General features: G+C 42.5%; 1 protein-coding gene across 2 annotated transcripts in view; it reads right to left on the reverse strand.

Moving 5' to 3' along the window:
• AIG1 (androgen induced 1) overlaps positions 1 to 16200 on the reverse strand; it is a 201398-nt gene that overhangs the window by 175183 nt on the left and 10015 nt on the right. The window lies entirely within an intron of this gene.

The following is a 16200-nucleotide window of genomic DNA, read 5'->3' on the forward strand; positions in this document are numbered from 1 at the left end:
GTCAACCGTACCTTGTCATGCATCCACAGATGCATCTCGAGCAGGTCCAAAGAGGTGATCCTCCCCCTCTATGTGGCACTGGTCAGGCCGCAGTTGGAGTACTGAATCCAGTTCTGGGCGCCGCACTTCAAGAGGGATGTGGACAGCATCGAGAGGGTCCAGAAAAGGGCCACTCGCATGATCAGGGAACAGCAGGGCAGACCCTATGGGGAGAGGCTAGCAGCTCTCTAGCAGGACCAGGAGCAAGGGGTGTGGCCAGATGCTGGTTTGGCATGGTCCCATAAGGCTAAGGAGCGAGCCAGTTGGCATGGCCCCACCATCTACCTGTCTCACTCACAGCTGAGGCTGGGACTGTGGGGTTGAGCTAGGCCAGCCTGCAAACTCAGCTGACAGCAGGCACAGAGGGGCCGGCCAAAGCTGGGCAGGCCACAGGGGCAGGTCCTTCCCAGCCAGCTGCAGCTTAGGCTGGGGCCTCAGGAGCTGTGTGTCCTGATTGCTTCTGGCTCTCCAAGCCCAGGTTGGGCAAGACAGTCATGGAGCCTCAGCCCCTCTGCACCCACCCTCAGCAGCACCCACAGTTGGCACTGGTCAACCCTGGTCCAGGCAGGCAGGTAATGGGCCAACCTGGGGGCAGGGCCTTTCCTAGCTGGCTGTGTCTTTGTGACAGCTCAGCCCAGCGTGCATAGGTGGCGACTGGCTGGACAGCAGTGCCAAGATGATGCAGCTGCAGCTGTGGGCATGTGCCTTGGCAGCCGGACTAGCTGTGCAGGACATGTTAATTGTTCCCATGGCTGCCCGAGCCGGCTTGGAGGTGCTGGCAGGTCCAGAGCCCAGCAGCTGCATGCCATGGAGGCACATGTGTCTGCATCCACTGCTGCCATGCCTCCCACATGGGGCTTGCATGTCTGCACTGTGCAGGAGGTGCTGCAGCAGCTGCGGACACATGAGCTCCCATGGCAAGTGGCTGACAGACTCTGGGCCCACCGGTGCCTTAGAGCTGGCCCAGGCAGCTATGGGCATGATTAACATGTCCTGCACGGCCAGTCCGGCTGCCAAGGTGCTCACCCACAGCTGCAGTGGCGTTGCCTCTGCACTACTGCCTGGCCAGCCGCCACCCATGCACACCAGGCTGGGCTGTCGCAGAGCTTCAGCTGGCTGAGTAGGGCCCCACCCCACCCCACCCCACCCCTGTGGCCTGGCTTGGGCCAGCCCTGCTATCTGCCTGCCTCAGCTGGGGCTGAGTGGGGCTGGCTACAGGTGCTGCTGAGGCTGGGTGTGGAGGGAATGGCCTGGGTTGCAGGGGCAGGGCCCTTCTCAGCCAGCTGTGGCTCCATCACAGCCCACTAAGAAGTAATTTAACGACAATTTTATTATTGGAGCTGGAACACTTTGTAAATCAATGACTGGTCCATGCACATCTTAGAAGTTTTGGGTCCTGTAGTTGTAGGTCATGTCACAACTTTGGTTTGCATTTGTAAGGGTTAGGAAGATAGAAGGCAGGGTAGATTTACAAAGTTTCTCAACTCATGGGTTTCAACACACAAGTGGGTCACATGGCTATATGAAAGGGTCATAGAGGAACTTTAAAAATAGATCAACAAACTTTAAATATGAATTCTTCTTTAAAGGAGAAAAATGTGGGAAACTGGCTTTTCTGTTGCAGGCCGACAGAGTTCCAGCCTGCAAGGGACTGCTTGGTTCCCCTCCTGCTCCGCACACCCACCCTCACCTGCACATTGTGGGGCTGGGTCCTGGGGGTGGGGAACAGTGGATTGAGACTGAGGACCACTGGGTTGGGACTGGCCACTGATGTTTACAAATGGGTCCTACTACAAAAAAGGTTGAGAACCACTACTACAGACTACATCAGAGATGTATAGCATAAGCTTTCATAAGCCGGAGCTCACTTCATAAGATGCTATGAAAGGACATGCACAGAGCAGCGTGTATCAAAGAGAGAGAGTGATTTGAATACAAAAAACAGGAAAGGAAGGGAGGGAAAGAAAGAGGGGAAGGAGGCAGTGCTGGGAGAGGCAAACAAGTAATTAACACATAGGAACAAAAGCTAATCCAGGTGTGCATGAATGCATATACACGCATGTCATATAAACCTATAGGAACAGACACAGGCATGGCACAGCCATAACTGATATAGAGTAGTTTGAACTAGACACCAAATGTCCAGACTTTATAAAGATCACTGAACTATGCTTTCTGCGCCTAGAGGCATTTGAAACAAATTAGTTAGATACAGGCACCTAATGCACATAGACGTCTTTGAATAACACTGGATAGAAATATAAATACGCAAATACCCACTTTTAAATCACCACCACTCATTTTTCCTCCTGCCTACACAATAATGGATAGATGATAAATCTTTTACCTGCCTGTAATGAGGCAGAAATATGTCCGGGGTTAAAATGCAGAGTTATGAGCCCTAGCATTTATTCTTGCCTCTCACCTTAAAATGGAAAATCATTTAACCTCCCTGTGCCTCAGCTTTCTCAGCTGCAAAATGGGAATAAACTGGTACTGATACTTGTTTCATAGGGACACAAAGGCTCAATCAATGATGGGCCTGATATCCCTACCCTCACACCTTGTTTAGCCATTTAAATCTGTGCAAAATGAAGGCATGTTGCTAGCAAATCAGAATAGTTATGTTTTGTACTCACTTCACAGAGATGTTAATGGCAACACAAGGTTCAAGGCAGATGCTCTAAAAGAAGATGAAGACTGCCATAACCTTATTAATGCTTCAACTAGTGAATTTCCACATAGCCTTTTGAAAAGGCTAAGAACAAAACAACAATCACAGTTCTCTAAGTGAAATTCTCAAAAGCAAATTCGAACTATAATTAATCAACAATATCAACACCTAAAATTCTCTAGCTGCCATGATTGTTTACCACTAATTAAACTGATATTTTTTTCACACTCCATTTGCAGCAACATCTTCTGTTTGAAGTATTTTAAAGATGTTGTGTTTGTCCAATACAGAAACAAACACTTGTTAATTTTCCTCATTGATGGTTCTAATGTTTTGATCAATTCAGTTCTTTTTTGGGCCTCCAGGAAAATTAGCCTCAGGATACTTATTTAATATCCTCTTCTTAAAGATAGCAAGACACAGGGATATGAAATGTTTTGTGACAAATAACTGTGGCTCTTGACACTGTTATTTTGTGTCATTGTACAGACATGATACCATAAACTACAAGTTTCAATATTATTTCAATTTTTACTTCCAAAGAATAGTATCCTTAAGAACAAGCATAGTCTGCACTTTAAACAGTAAGCAAGACAATCCATAATATAAAATGGCTTTTCTTCATTTTTCATGGCCACATTTTCACAGTTTCTTAGTGGAACATTTTCGATGTACTTGGCACTTTGGAAATATACAGTATAAAAAAATACGAAGGTATGTACAAGATAACCTTGAGATGAAATTATTCACATCGGCTATATACAGACAGTCAAAAAGCTTGGGGGTGAATCGATTCAATCTTCACAGCTTAGTCTAAGCTGCATAGACTGAACCAATAAACAAGTGAACAGACGTTCACTTTTGATTCCAGAAATGCAGCCACATGCCTGCAGTGGCCCAGACCTGAAGCCAGGGGGAACTAGAGCATGTCACCCTGTTCAGCTGGGGGAGACAACTTGGGTCAAAGCTAGCCCACCCACCCTGCGAAGGGTGGGTTGTGGACGACGTGCAAAGTATCCTGGTGTGCCTGCCTTGCTTTGAGTAGCCACTCATGTGTCACCTTGGAGCACCCACTGATGCGGGCGCCTGGTGATTGAAAGAGAAAAAGTAAACTATAAACCCTTGTATTCCCTACAGAAAAGCATGAATTAATGAGATGACTGAAATTCATAGATGTAAGATACAAATGAAAAACAATTATAAAAATCCCAGAAAAGTCTCTAGATTAACACAACACTTTTTGTTGTTCCTCATATTCTCTTTCTCTGATTTACATACCATCTCTTTAGGTTTGAAGGACGCGAGAACTGTAAACCTACAATCATATGTTTCAGGAAAGCTTTTCTACCAATGGGGTTGACCTCCAAAAGTCTCAGAAACTTTTCTCCTGACATATCACATCAGGACCGGTGGCAGGGCACAAAGGGCATACTATAAACACAATTAATAATAAAGTAGGGTTCCTATCATACAGTGCTTACACACATGGTCAAGTGTTTGAAGGATTGGAGACCTAGAAAAAACAGCTGCTAATAAATATGGTGGGCATGCATGAAATTCAAAGTCAAGGAAGCCTGCCAGAACAATATGTTCATTTCTATAGGTTTCATATAAAAATACAACCTTGTTTTATGAAGGATAATTTGTACATTACAGAATAAAATATAGAAGTATATATATATGAGAAGACCTTTAACAGAGGTGAAGATAGAAGATTATTGTATAATGGGGGTAGCCACAGAACTACCATGAATTCTTGCTAAACTAAATTTTCGGAGATTGGTAATTTGCCCATAATGATGGCATCCTTTTACCAAGATACTGCCTATATTTTCCTGTCTGCTTCATTTGAAATTTACAACTGTTTTACATTTCTGTTGTAAAGTAAATGTACAATATTTTTTTTTTACAACAGACAACTGTCCAGCACAGTGAAGCAGGAATATATGGACATGAATTGTGTTCCTCATTTGTCTCTCCATTCCACTTTGTAGCTACATGAACACAGTAACACAGTAAACAAGCCTCCTCCTCAACACACTTCAAGTCATTCTTCCCACACACAGCTGCCACTATCATGCATATTTCAAAGATTCCATCTGGGCAACGCAACTGTACCTTATTTCCTTCCAGCCAAAAGAAACACACGTCCCACTCAAACTTGTATAGACAATACTGCTCTGTACAGTTTCAAAGGAAACCTCCACAGATGTTCTACAAGCCAGGTCATGGGGGTGGAAGTCTCCAATGGCTGCTTTGTATTTTCTCCAGATAGGGAAACTTTCTCTTAAAATACACATAGCACGATAAAACTAACCATAAGAAAAGGTACTATTCCCTACATCTTCATTGCAATATTTTTCCTACTTGGGTTTGAGATTGCATTAAATTATGCCTTTCTACAGAAGGATGTTGTGAGGCTTAATTAGCTAATATTTTTAAAGTGCTTTGAGATCTTAGTATGAAATGTCCTGCCAAACTGTAACATACTTTAGTTTATTAATAATTTTACTGGTATAATAATAGTATTAATATTGGTCCCAAGACAAAACAGACCTCTCCACTGATGCTTACTAACAGGTATAGTCATCCATTTCTTGGTTGATAAGATTAAGGATGAAGGTTTAGCTGTCAATCAGATATTCCACGTAGCCACTCCTATATTATTTCTCAAAACAGAAGAACAGGGGGCAGTTGCCGAAAACCCCAGAAAGAAGTTCTTTAGCCACCTGATGCTGGTCTCCCCCATCCCCACTCCTCCATCCTGTTTATAAATGTTTTCAAACTCTGATATGGATTCAATTTTTATGATCTGATCACACAGGCTTTAAGAGTTTTCTTTGTCATAGTGCTTTGGAGGTCATCCAGGCATTTTATTCAGAGTGTTGGTACTCTTAATCATTTTAGCAATTTCCTGCAGTAAATCAGGAGAAGTTGTATCAATAAAAGATGGAGCTGTTCTAAGCTTGATTCACGATTCTGAATTTCCATCTATGAGGCTTGAAAATCCTTTGCAGAGGTCACTTTCACCTTTCACAGTCTAAAAAACTAAGGATGCCGAGTTGCAAGTACAAATTCATGCAAGGCTTATAATTCAAAATCAGCATACCAAAACCATCTACACGCTGTGGACAAAGAACAGAGTGCAACTAGGGTAACTGGCTTCTGCAGTTCTGTGTATTTGTCACTGACACAGGCAGATGCTTCCAAGACATATAGGCTTCTCATATGACTGCTTTACCCCTGTCACCTTATCTTCTTTTCTGGCAGAACAACCGGAACTCTATTCAGTCATATTCACTGGGCTCAACTCAAGCACACAAAAGATGTCTGAAAGGAAAAGAAACTGGCCAAGGACAGAACTCATTTACTACATATTCTTTATACTCTTCTGGCCACTAACCACACACCGAAACAAAATATTTCCGAAGTGACAATTTCTCATAATTCCCACGCAGGGGCAGACCCAGGATTTTCCAAAGGGTGATGCAGTAGCAGCAACCCACACTGCACAGGTGGCTACACCCCTAGTTCCCAGCCTCTTCTGCTCTCACTGATGTGGGCAGACTATTCTGAGGAATTTCCAGGAACTTTTTAAAAGTCCTTAAAGCTGGTGAAAATTCCCCCACCCCTTCCTGCCACTGTTGCTTTCCCTGCTGTCCTAGAAGTAGGGGAAGCACTGGAGATGTTTCTACCAGTCCTAGCCAGGCTACGCTGGAGCTGGGCTCAGCTAGGGATGGGGACAGTGGCAACAGGAGGGTGGTAAAGTAGTTCCCTCCTCCCTGCCCTGTCCCCAGAAGCCTGTGTGGGGAACATGATCCTGCCTGAACACCCCAATGCCACTTTCCCTATTTCCAGCTGAGCCTAGCCCACACCCCTGGAGCAGACAGGAACAGCTCTGGTGCTTCCTCAACCCTGCGACAGCAGAGAAAGCAACAGCAGCTGGCAGGGGTGGTGGGGGAAGGGGCATTTTCACCTTCTATAGTGACATTAAAAAGTCCCTGGAGGCTCCTAAGGGTGGTCTTTCTACATTGCCATGGATGGAGGAGGTTGGGAGCTAGGTGTTCAGTCAATCCTGCAGTGCGGGTGGGGGAAAAAGGAGTGGAGGGTGATTTTCACATCCCTTAAAGGATTTAAAAAGTCCTAGGAGGCTCCCATGATGTTGTCCAATCTAAAATGGGGGTGCAGTTGTGCCAGTGGATCCAACCCTGGTCCCATATCTTGGGCTGTGTTGTGCAACACCTTATGCTTTTTGGGGGTGGCTAATACTCTGGCTATGCTTTTACTTTCAAATTCAAAGTAAATAAAAATTCCCTTGGGAGAGCTAAATGACAGTGCAAATGGAGGATAAGAATTATGGGTGACTAGCACCTTGAAAAATCAGGCTCTTTCTATGAAAATGACTGCATGCTTAGGGAAAATAATAAAAACATTTAAAGTATATCAATACATAAGGCTGGGGAAAATATTTTTCCAACACAGTAATTTACCATAAAAATGATGATTCAATGAAACCAGAAGATTTTATAGGAACATATGTTTTTCACCAAAATTTCCTATTGGAAATTATCAAATGTTTTGTTTCAGCATTATCAAAACAATACGTTTGGAACAAAATCGTTCAGAGTATTCCATTTCATGAAAAAAGGCAAGATTTGGAGATTTTGTGCCAATATGGAACAAAACCAAATTTCTGCATCAATGAATTTCCTTTGGGATGGAAATTTTGGGTTTCTTGTGTGTTCTGTTAGCAAATAGTCACTTTCCTGACCTGATTGTATGTATTTGGGGCCTCATCTTGCAAGATGCCGGACACCTTCATTTCTGACTTCTATGAGGTGAGGTGGCTGAACTCTGTAAAATAAAGGACTGGACTCCTGATTTTAACTTCTGAGGGAAATGGGCAGAAGACAGATGGTAGCTGAGTAAGAACTCTTCCTTATTGATTGTCAGAAGTAATAATGCCAAAATACAGCTGCAGTCCTTGAACTTTCTTAGGCCCCTGATGCATGTTATGCTCGAGATGTGATTAACTGTTTAATCACGTCTTAAGTAGTGACCTAGCCACACATTCATTCAACTAATGGCATGATAACATGTGTAATAATTTTGTGGCTAGTTCCTATCATGCCTCTAACTGAACTTGTGCCAGTGCTCCCAGACACTGGAACAGTGTCCCACATATGCCAGAGGCCAGGAGCGCTAGCCAGCTGATCGAGGCTCCCAGCTGGGGCAGCACAGCTGATCGAGGCTTCCAGCTGGAACTCCCTATCAACCGATGGAGCTCCTAGCCATGGGAATGCATGGTGCCTGTCCCCATGGTTGGGAGTCCCATCAGCTGACTGGAGCTCCCAGCCATAGGGGTTGCACCTTGTACTTCCATGGCTAGGAGTTCTGCCAGCTGATTGGAGCTCCCAGCTCCATGGCTGAAAGAAACAATCAACTGATGGGGCTCCCAGCCATGGGAGTGAAGACTGCTGGTGCAAGAGGAGCCTGGGATCATGATCCCAAGCCCTTCCTGCACTGGCAGTATAGCATGATAGGATCTAATGCTTGAGCCCATAATCACACCTCCTGCCATGCACATGGGATTATGTGTCAGATTGACTTCTTTTTAATGTCTGTCAATGATGTTAACACATCTTCTGTGACACTCATGCATTGGATAATCCTGGAGAATGGATTTCAATGGAACTGCACTCAAATACACAGGTTTTCATTAGAGAATCTTGATGCAGAATCCATGTCATGAGAGCCTCCGGCTCAAAGATTACGATTTTGTTCTGGGGTGAAATTGGAGAATAAATGTGAAACACAGATAAAATTGGAGCTCCTATATTACTAGATATGCTATATTAATTTTTTTTATTTATCTGATATAATCTGAAAGATGTTTTTATACCAAAATCAATTGGTATAGTCTGTGGCATACTGTGAATATTTCTATTCATTTCTTTTGCTGTGCATTTTAAAGATCTGATCTAATGCCCATAACATTAATGGAAAGATTCCCATTGACTTTAATGAGCCCTGGATCAAGCCCCAAATCTCTCCAAACTAAAATATTATTCAGATGATTAAATTTAACCTCCAATACTTCATGAGAAGCATAAAATATTTTAACCCAGATGGTCAATTTAAGGTAAAATTTTAAACACTCACTAATGAGGACTTAGAATGATAGCGCTTTCTTTTTTGGGCTTCAGTGGCTACAGTTCAAAAGGAGTATTTTCCCAAAGTTACAAGATAGCACTTTGGCACATATTGGCCCTTCTTTGTTTTTTTTGTCTGTATTTTAGACTGTAAATATGTTGTCTCTACAGGTACACCACGTTATCAATATCCTATCTGGTATTTATGTACACAAAGGAAAAAAGGAAGCCTGTCTATTAATGATGAGCACCAATCATCCAGGTAGTGTTGCAGAACTTTGTTGTTTCTCACACTTAAAACTGTTAATTTCAACCTTTGCAATCACCATTACAAAAACAATACTCACTTTTCTTTTTAATTAAACGTGAGTTCTAAGAATTCTTTTATTTTATATGGGACCAAAGTGCGTCAGTGTGTGAAACATATATTAAAAATGTTGCTAGGTCTATTTCAAAACTATGCCAAATTTTATCTCAATTTTAATTTCTGTGGGAAAAAAATCACTGAAGTTATTTATTAGCACGTACTATTTTCTTCACCTGAAATGTGAAAAAAAATACCCAACTAAAAATATTTGTAATAAATTGAGATGGCTGATTCTCCAATATGGTCTTTTTTCTACTATAACATCAATTTCTCTTCAGGGATTTGTTTTCAGAACTACCAAATATGACTGTAAAAAAAAAAATCATAAAACACTGGGGGGGGTGGCAGGGTCACACTTTTTATTTGCCTTCTGATTTTCAAGCCTTTACAATTCATACTTTTAAAGGTTCTATCTTGAATCATGAGGGTTAGAAACTTTGGGTATATCTAAACAGCATCATGCCATTCCATGCCATGGAGACATACCTTTCCAAAAGAAAAGAAAAGATGAAGAATGACGTGACTCCAGGAGCTTAGTCTTTAAGGAAAACACCAAAGCCAACAAGATTCATATTAAAATCAGAAGAGTTAGCAACACTCTGGCTTATTTCTTGACACTAGTTTGGTAAAATAGCTTAAAGAAGAGTCTCAATCTGGTACAGCAAAATATCTGTAGGCCTGACAAGTAAACTGGAGCTTAACATAATTTCATCACAATACCATTTTCTTTTTTGAATTTGCATTACCAATTGATTTTCAGAGTTACCAGCTTTCACAATTTTATTGCACATTATCTCTGAATCCTGGGAGTAAAGAAGATCACAGCCTCTGAAATCATTCAGGAACTGAATTGAGTATCTGGTAAACATATAAAAAGCTAAGAACAAAGGGCAACTAAGCCCAAAGTCTTGCAAAGAAAAAGAAATTGCAACTACAGCATTTAGTTGGTCTAATAAAAGATATCACCTTTGCCCCAAGAGTTTTGTCTGCCTAAGAACAAATGGTAGCCTTTTTACTGATGCTGGAACATTGTTTTCTAGTTCTTTAAAGTCATACGGTAGTGGACTCTGGTCCGTTAGTCTAGCCATGTAATTTTGACTCTCATCCAAGACTTAATAAAGGAATTCTTGGACCTCAGAGCAATGTAATTTTCTATCCCTTGTCAACTTAATTACTGAGTTTTTATAAATTGGATATGTACATAGCAGATTGACATCAGTAGCAGTTGTTCAATTTCCTACTGAAAGGCAATAACTACCAAGATCAGTGCAATAAAAGAAACTATGTAGGATGACATCATTAATAAAAATATTTTAATTAGAAAACCTTTCATGTTATGTATAACATCTATAAATAACATTCCACCAAACAACTATAAGGTGTGTATATATTGAATGTCATACAAAATTTCAATTCTCTTTCAATGCCATGAATGCCCCATTTAAAAGCTAAGTGATAATTCCAAGAATAAAAGGTTTCCTTTATGATTCATGCATTCCTAGGGTTCACTTCTTGGAATAAGTATGAATGTGACCAGTTGTGTCTAACGTGCCTGCAAATTTTGTGTTCCTTGGAACACAGCTGTAACAGGTAAATTAAGGTCAAGTGCATTTTCACAGCACACAGTTTTAATTTTTGTTTGTGAACTCAAACGAACAACAAATGGGGACCTCTACATCTGTCACTGCATATGGCTTCTAACCAAGAGCAAAATTCTTCAGGCACCTTCTACTGTGCAGAAAGGAGCTAAGCAGCTCATCATGTGCAGGGAATGTACTACATAGATCATACATGGAGAGAAGCCCCAAAGAACTAGCATGTTGCCCCTGTCTAACATATTGGACATTCCACATCTTCAATCCCTGTTTCCTCTCACATACCCTACTAACCTTAGCACTGCTAAACATCAGTAGTTCCAGTCTCTCTCAGCACTGCCTGATCCACATTCTAAACATACTCACAGACTCCCATTCAGAAGGACATCATGCCCCTCTATAAACATCCAATTAGATGCCAACTAATCAATAATTTGTATCCCCAAATTCAACATCGCCCAATTTATCTGACTCCTGCTTTCTCTACAGACCTGTGCCTTTTGGTTATGACTCCAATTCAATTTGGCTAAGTACAGATGGTCAAAAAGCCTGAGGCTGTATCAATTAAATCTTTGCAGGTTAGTCTAAACTGAGTAGCTTTAACTGATAAGCAAGTGAATAGGTATTCATTTTTGATTCCACAAATGTATCCACCTGCCTGCAGTGGCCCAGGTAAGAAGCCCTGCAGTGCTAAAGCACCGCACCCCCATGCTGGAGCAGATAGCTTGGGCCAAGGTTAGCGTGCCCACTCTGAGAGGGGGGATTTGCAGGGGAAGTGTAAAGCATCCTGGGATTCTGGGGGACTGTGAGTTAACTTGAATCTGGAGGGTATCTGAGACAGTTCAATAAACTGATTTAACCTAAATCAGTTAAATCTTATACTACATCCATCCAGGTTGTTTTTTTTTTAATCAGTTCTGGCCATTTTGAAAGTGGTTTATATGCACTGAACTTCTGCTGTGTTACAGATTTGAACCAGTTTCTGAGACTTATACAGGTTTATGTGTAATTTCTGTCCCTTTACGTCTGCATAATTTCAGTCTTATATCTCCCTTGTTGGAGAGGGTCTTCCTCCAGTGTTTCAGATCTCCACACAGATGCTGGGCTGACCAGAGGAATACTTTATCCAATGTGTGGTCTATAACACTTTCCTCAAGCTGTCAAGCTCTTCTTAAGCATCTCTCAGCGAATATTCATATATACATTTTTTTTACATTCATTTCTCAATTAAAAAAGTACAGCAGCACTGAAAAGTATGCAGTTCCTGTTTTTAACTTATAGCTGATCAAGAACATTTTAGGAACATGTGCCACCTGTGCTCTCCATGTGGAACTCCCACTCCCACTGGAGTCTAATAATAACAGCAGTAATAATAAATAACAATTTGTTACTTACATGTTGCCAGTGCCAGAAGGCTTCTAGGCACCTGATAAACTACAAGTAAAGCAATGGCAAAAAAGCAAAAGCAAAAAACCCACAAAAAACCAAACCAAAAACAAAACAACTCCCCCCCCCCAAAAAAAAACCTAAAACAAAACAAAACACGCACAACTCAGATTCACCAGCAGGCACATATACAGCTAGGCTAGAAAAAGAAAGATCTCAGCCATGTATACAGACAGAGACCTTCAAAGCCATTTAAGAGAACAAACCATCCAAAATCCTGTGACAAACTCCCTCTGGGGCTACCACATGACCGCTTAAAATGATCAACAGAAATGTTTAGTCATTTGAAGCAGTCATGTGGTTTTCAGTCAACTTAAGTTAATTCAGTTGGAAAAAGTACACCTTTTTATCCATGTAGGCAGCACCTACCTGCATCCTGTTTTGTTTAGCACTTCCCAGTATACTCTGGAATTTCTTGAAGATGCAAATTACCATACTGTCATTTTCGATCAGTAACTCCAAACAGGTGAAACTCTGGTAGTGCTGACACTATATTAAAACTATACTTTAGATAAGTCTTAGGCACTTTAAGTCAATTATCACCGAGAAACAACCCAATCACCAAAATGTCCAAACCTTGCCTGCAATGTAGATGCCACTATATATGCAATAAAACTGCACTCTTTGGGAAGTGTGTGTTTAGAAAATCCTAGGGTGGATGAAACATCAGTGAAGTTAGCGGGGTATGTTGAATGTGCAACAAATGCTGAATTACACCTCAGAGGTTGTGGGATATTTCTATTAGAAGAAATGCAGCTGAGCAGGGCAGAACCTAGGACAGCATTAACTAGTGATAAAATTCACCCCCCAGAGGACCATAAGATTAAACACTACTTAGATCCACAAAATAAGCCAAGAGCTGCATGCACACAGGTGTGGATATTTGGTTTCCTGGGGACAAGAAGTAGTAGCACACCTTGTGCCACCACTACTTGTCCCCAAGGAACACCCATGCTGCTCACCCTCTGGCATGCCACAGGTTATCCAAAGTTGGATAGGGAGGCTGGGGCCAGCAACTGTGCTGGCCCCAGCAGCATTTATTACCTAGTATCTTGGGAGCCAGGCAAGCTGCAACCTCTGTTGCAGTTTCTGCAGCTGGGTGCCTGGCCAGCAGCCAGAGTGGGCCAGGCTCTGGTTTTGTGGGGGTGCAGTGCTGCCATGTGCACTGCCCTGCTTTTTTCCCCGTGAGCGGTTTTTTTTTACTCCGGGATCTCCGAGGGTGAAAAAAACAAACAAACTCATGCTGCAAGGTAGCAGCATGGGGAACACCTGAATGCTAAATGCGTCTGTGGCACCACATACCACATGACCACACTCATCTGGATGCAGACAAGTTGTTCATGTTCCTTCCGTCTTAGTGACAAAAATCTACAGAAATATTTGGGCTTCAAGTTAAGTGGGAATAGCAGGTCTTAGACTCAGAAGTTTATTAGAACAGTAATTCAGATAAAAGGATCTTTAATTCTACTAAAAGTATATAAAGCTATCAGCGATTCAAGTCTATACAGCATTCTGTGGCTGAAATTGCATTAAGAATTAAAACTGCATTCTTAAAGCAGTTTCATGAGCACTTTGCAAATTAGGACCTAAATTAATATAGGACTTTTGGAAACACTCTTTACAATTATTATTATATTCATTCCAGCATTCAGACACTGACATTTGTAGTGCTTAAATATGAAAAGTTGCAGCACAAAAGGGACCACATACAATGGAAGGAATTTGGGATATTTTTGTTTTAGTGTTTTCTTCAGATAAATACACAGTTGGTGTACAATCCTGTGGATTTGAAAGTCTTTGCATAAGCAGCGCACAGTTTATCTTGTTACATTATACAATATTAAATGTGTTGGAGATCATTTATATTTACTGAACGTTGTCCTTTCTTTGTGGTTTTACTTTCTGTTTCAAGAATAATCAGCAAGTATTCTTTGGTGGGATTTCAATGTTTTCTTAATTTGGTTTCCTGAGGATTTTTATGTCATATAATTTTATATTATTATAAATTTACTATTATATGTCAGCATATTAACATATTTTTAAATATACAATCAAAGGTCAGTAAGGATTAAATTTGTACTTACTATTTAACTAAAAGTGTGTACTTTGTATCTGTTGATAGTTTTGCATGCTTGGCATATGGTGATAAAAGTTCCATTTCCTCTTCCAGTTTAAGGAAAAATAAATGATTGCATGCATAGACTCTCATCCTTTTTTGCCACACACAGAATGCTATAGTTGCAGCAAACCCTGATTAAGTTGGTTCTTTATTAAAAAAAAACAAGCAACAGCAGGATTTTTTTTAGTGCAGACACAAGCCTGGCAATTTTCTCTACTAATTAAGAATATTATTCAATGGGCCACCCTGAGTTTTAACCACGCATATTCCCATTAAATCTGCCATGTGAATGGGCAGGCATGATTTTAGACAGCAGAGCAGAGACTGCCCATAGCTGGGGATCTACCTCCCATGCCTCCAGTTCCAGCACTTGCAGCAGGGGAAGCCCCACACTAGAGCCTGCTGCTTCCCCTGTTCCCTCTTGCACAGATCCCTGCACTCTGTTGGGAGTGGAGGGAGCCCTGCCCCCTGCTTTCACATGGAGTCCAGTGCAGGGCTGCAGGCCCACAGAGTGGAGCCCCTACAATAGAGGCAGCCAGCCATTGGAGACATCTAGGTGGGGCATGCAGGTGCATGTGCACCCCCTGAGATTGGCCATGCACCCCCTGAGAGAAGCACCGGTGGCGCTTCTGGGTTGCCACTGGCACTTCCAGTTTTGCTGCTGGCACTTCCACTGGCAGTGGTGGAACCAGGTTTATCTCAACTGGTTTTGGCCATTTTGAAACTGGTTTATGTGCACTGAATTTATGTTCTCTTTTAGGTTTAAATCAGTTTCTGATCACTTAAACTGGTTTATGTGTAATATCTGTCCTTACCCTAAGTGAACAGAAACTGGTTTAAACCTGGAACAGAACATAAGTTCAGTGCACATAAACCAGTTTCAAAATGGCTGAAACTGGTTTAAGATAAACCTGGTTGAATACAGTATCAGACTTAACTGATTTGGCTCAAAGTGGTTTATGCAATGTCTGTCCCAGACCCCTTGCTGGTTTAAATTAAACTAGACACCCACAACATTCCAGCATGCCCTCTGGGCTGGGTGGGACTCTATTTGTCCCAGACTCGTTCCTGGTTTAAATCAAATCACAGTCCCCCAGCATCCCAGCATGTTTTGCAGCCCTGGGCTGGGCTCAGCTGTGCTGTCTGTGCAGAGCAGGGTTGGCCCCGCTCCTCTGCTCTGTAGCCAGAGCAGTGAGGGCTGGGTGACAAGGGGGTTGGGTGGGAAACCTGGCTGGGGACCCAGTCCAGTCTGCCTGGCAGGGGTGGAGTAGCCCCTGTCTAGCATTTCCCTTGCTTACTATTTGAGCATTGGGGGATGTGGCCAGATGCTGGCCCTGGTTGGCATCCTGAGGTGAAGGGGGGAAACAAGGGAGGTTTAACCCCTCTTTAATCTCTCCCTCCTTTCCCCGCTTCAGCTCAGCCAGCATCTGGCCATGCTCCTTGCTGCTCTAGCAGCGGCAGTAGGAAACTGAAATGCCTGACAAGGGCTTTTTCCTCCTTCCCCTTCCAGGCTAACCCCTGACTGGGAACTGTGCAGCCCAGAGTGGGGGTTTAACCCTCCCCTCCAAATGGCCAACCGGGGCCTAGCTACACCCTGCCCCTCCACTCATCCCTGATCAGCTTCCCTCCAGCTTTCTGGCCACTGACAAAGGGAAGGGAGGGCTTGCTCTAGCACCCCCGGCTTCTAGCCTGAGCCACAGCAGGCATTTGCCTGCATAAAAAGTCCTTTTTCAAATATATAGGGAGGGCGAAGAAGGCACCAGGTAATGTGGGGCCCCTGCAAAGTACGCTGGGCAATCTGGTGGTTG

Source organism: Crocodylus porosus, unplaced genomic scaffold, assembly GCF_001723895.1.
Source record: "Crocodylus porosus isolate Cpor-Errol unplaced genomic scaffold, CroPor_comp1, whole genome shotgun sequence".
In the NCBI taxonomy this organism is placed as follows: Eukaryota; Metazoa; Chordata; order Crocodylia; family Crocodylidae; genus Crocodylus; species Crocodylus porosus.